This window comes from Arachis ipaensis, chromosome B3, assembly GCF_059453495.1.
Source record: "Arachis ipaensis isolate K30076 ecotype BB chromosome B3, ASM5945349v1, whole genome shotgun sequence".
Classification (NCBI taxonomy): Eukaryota; Viridiplantae; Streptophyta; class Magnoliopsida; order Fabales; family Fabaceae; genus Arachis; species Arachis ipaensis.
The window spans coordinates 35589796-35593880 of NC_142438.1; positions in this window are offsets into that span (position 1 = coordinate 35589796).

Genomic DNA, 4085 nt, shown 5'->3' on the forward strand with positions numbered 1-4085 from the left:
ATAAAACCGGAGGAGCCTGCCGGAGATGAGGCCATTACGGCTCGCCTTCAGGTGTCCTCCTCGGGATAGGGTCATTTAAAGAACGAGGGTCAGCACGACGTAAAAAAAAAGGGGGGGGGGAACGAGAAAAACAAAATCGGAGGAGCCTGCCGGAGATGAGGCCATTACGGCTCGCTTTCAGGTGTCCTCCTCGGGATAGGGTCATTTAAAGAACGAGGGTCAGCACGACGTAAAAAAAAAAATCGGGAAAAAAACGAAAAAAAAATCAGAAGAGCCTGCCGGAGATGAGGCCATTACGGCTCGCCGTCAGGTGTCCTCCTTGGGATAGGGTCATTTAAAGAACGAGGGTCAGCATGACGTAAAAAAAAAGAAAAAAAAGAAAAAAAAACAAAAAAAATAAAACCGGAGGAGCCTGCCAGAGATGAGGCCATTACGGCTCGCTTCAGGTGTCCTCATCGGGATAGGGTCATTTAAAGAATGAGGGTCATCACGACGTAAAAAGAGGAAAAAAAACGAAAAAAACAAAACCGGAGGAGCCTGCTGGAGATGAGGCCATTACGGCTCGCCTTCAGGTGCCCTCCTCGGGATAGGGTCATTTAAAGAACTAGGGTCAGCACGACGTAAAAAAAAAAAGGGGGGGGGGGACGAAAAAAACAAAATCGGAGGAGCCTGCCGGAGATGAGGCCATTACGGCTCGCCTTCAAGTGTCCTCCTCGGGAAAGTGTCATTTAAAGAACGAGGGTCAGCACGACGTAAAAAAAAAAACAGGGAAAAAAAACGAAAAAAAAATCGGAGGAGCCTGCTGGAGATGAGGCCGTTACGGCTAGCCTTCAGGTGTCCTCCTCGGGATAGGGTCATTTAGAGAACGAGAGTCAGCACGACGTAAAAAAAATAAGAAAGAAAAAAAAAGAAAAAAAAACATGGAAAAAAAACGAAAAAAAAAATCGGAGGAGCCTGCCGGAGATGAGGCCATTACGGCTCGCCGTCAGGTGTCCTCCTTGGGATAGGGTCATTTAAAGAACGAGGGTCAGCATGACGTAAAAAAAAAGAAAAAAAAAACAAAAAAAACAAAACCGGAGGAGCCTGCCGGAGATGAGGCCATTACGGCTCGCTTCAGGTGTCCTCATCGGGATAGGGTCATTTAAAGAACGAGGGTCAGCACGACGTAAAAAAAAAAGGAAAAAAAAAGGAAAAAAACAAAACCGGAGGAGCCTGCCGGAGATGAGGCCATTACGGCTCGCCTTCAGGTGTCCTCCTCGGGATAGGGTCATTTAAAGAACTAGGGTCAGCACGACGTAAAAAAAAAGGGGGGTGGGAAAACGAAAAAAACAAAATCGGAGGAGCCTGCCGGAGATGAGGCCATTACGGCTCGCCTTCAGGTGTCCTCCTCGGGATAGTGTCATTTAAAGAACGAGGGTCAGCACGACGTAAAAAAAAAGAAAAAAACAAAATCGGAGGAGCCTGCCGGAGATGAGGCCATTACGGCTCGCCGTCAGGTGTCCTCCTTGGCATAGGGTCATTTAAAGAACGAGGGTCAGCATGACGTAAAAAAAAAAGAAAAAAAAGAAAAAAAAAACAAAAAATACAAAACCGGAGGAGCCTGCCGGAGATGAGGCCATTACGGCTCGCTTCAGGTGTCTTCATCGGGATAGGGTCATTTAAAGAACGAGGGTCAGCACGACGTAAAAAAAAAGGAAAAAAAAACGAAAAAAATAAAACCGGAGGAGCCTGCCGGAGATGAGGCCATTACGGCTCGCCTTCAGGTGTCCTCCTCGGGATAGGGTCATTTAAAGAACGAGGGTCAGCACGACGTAAAAAAAAGGGGGGGGGGGGGAAACGAAAAAAACAAAATCGGAGGAGCCTGCCGGAGATGAGGCCATTACGGCTCGCTTTCAGGTGTCCTCCTCGGGATAGGGTCATTTAAAGAACGAGGGTCAGCACGAGGTAAAAAAAAAGGGGAAAAAAACGAAAAAAACAAAATCGGAGGAGCCTGCCGGAGATGAGGCCATTACGGCTTGCCTTCAGGTGTCTTCCTCGGGATAGGGTCATTTAAAGAACGAGGGTCAGCACGACGTAAAAAAAAACCGGGAAAAAAATCGAAAAAAATGGAAGGAGCCTACCGGAGATGAGGCCATTACGGCTCGCCTTCAGGTGTCTTCCTCGGGATAGGGTCATTTAGAGAACGACGGTCAGCACGACGTAAAAAAAATAAGAAAGAAAAAAAAAGAAAAAAAAAAACATGGAAAAAAAACGAAAAAAAAAAAATCGGAGGAGCCTGCCGGAGATGAGGCCATTACGGCTCGCCTTCAGGTGTCCTCCTTGGGATAGGGTCATTTAAAGAACGAGGGTCAGCATGACGTAAAAAAAAAGGAAAAAAACGAAAAAACGAAAAAAACAAAACCAGAGGAGCCTGCCGGAGATGAGGCCATTACGGCTCGCCTTCAGGTGTCCTCCTCGGATCGGGATAGGGTCATTTAAAGAATGAGGGTCAGCACGACGTAAAAAAAAAGGAAAAAAAACGAAAAAAACAAAACCGGAGGAGCCTGCCGGAGATGAGGCCATTATGGCTCGCCTTCAGGTGTCCTCCTTCGGGATAGGGTCATTTAAAGAACGAGGGTCAGCACGACGTAAAAAAAAATACAACCGGGAAAAAAAAATGAAAGAAACAAAATCGGAGGAGCCTGCCGGAGATGAGGCCATTACAACTCGCCTTCAGATGTCCTCTGATGAATATTTTGGTGAAAAATAAATTTCTCCCAAAACACACAAATCTAACCGGCAAGTGCACCGGGTCGCATCAAGTAATAATAACTCACGGGAGTGAGGTCGATCCCACAGGGATTGATGGATCAAGCAACTTTAGTGGGTGATTAGTTTAGTCAAGCTAACATTGATGTGAATTGTGTGAAATTGTAACCAACAGAAAGTAAATGACAATGAATTTAAAGTTGCAGAATGTAAATTGGCAAGTAACTTAAAGAGCAAGAAATGTAAATTGCAAGAATCTTAAATGACAAGAAATATAAATTGCATCAAATGTAAAGGGAATTGGGAATTGGATTTGCAGAAATTAAACAAGGAAAAGTTAAATTGCAACAAGCAGAGAAGTAAAAGATGGATTTGATTGATTCGGAACCAAAACAGAAATGTAAATAAACATGTAAAGCAATAAACAGAGAATGTAAAATTGGAATTAAGATCTCAGGACCCAAGAGACTAGATAACCAAGTCTAGATCTCAATGCCTTCCTAGATCCAACAAGAACAATTGCAAGAGAAATTAAAGAAAAGTAAGTTGCAGAAGCCAAGAGAAGGTGAAGTAGTAAACGGGAATGGAAATTCAATTGTGCAAAGAAAGTAAACAAGAAAATTCTCAAGGTGAGATTGAAACAGAATTTCTTCAATTCTCAACCCAAGATTTAAAACGAAATTGAAAACTAAGAGAGAGCTCTCAAATCCTAATGCTCCCTCGTGGAGCCAGCCTCCCCCCCTTTACAAATATGAAACAGATGCCTATTTATAGGCATTTCTACAAAATGAAAATGAAATTAAAAACAAATTACAATTAAATGAAATTCCTATTTTATCTATTTCTTGTGCCTTTGAGTGATGATCATTTGGGCCCTTGCTCTTGATGGAATTGGGTTGATAAAGGCCTTGGTTGATTGCTCTTGGAGTTTGAAGAGGAACCGAATTGAACCGGGTTGAGTTAGCCAAAGTTGGACCTAAAGTTTGAGCCAAAGTTAGGGGTCTAACTTTGGCTCCAACTTTTCACATCAGCAAACACAATCTGCTGGTATGGACGTTGGTGCCAACGTTAGGGGTCTAACTTTGACCCTAACGTTGGCCTCCCTTATGCACATTTATGGCGCCAACTTTGTCCTCTTGTCATGTTGCCAATTTTATGCCCAATATATACTATCATATATGGTTGGAAAGCTCTGAATGTCAGCTTTCTAACCCACTTAGAATCACTTCAATTGGACATCTACAACTCAAGTTATGATCATTTGAAGAGGGCATGGTCGCTGGCTTTGGTGTGCAGCGTTTGAGGTAACGTTAGCCCTCAAACGTTGGCGAAAACGC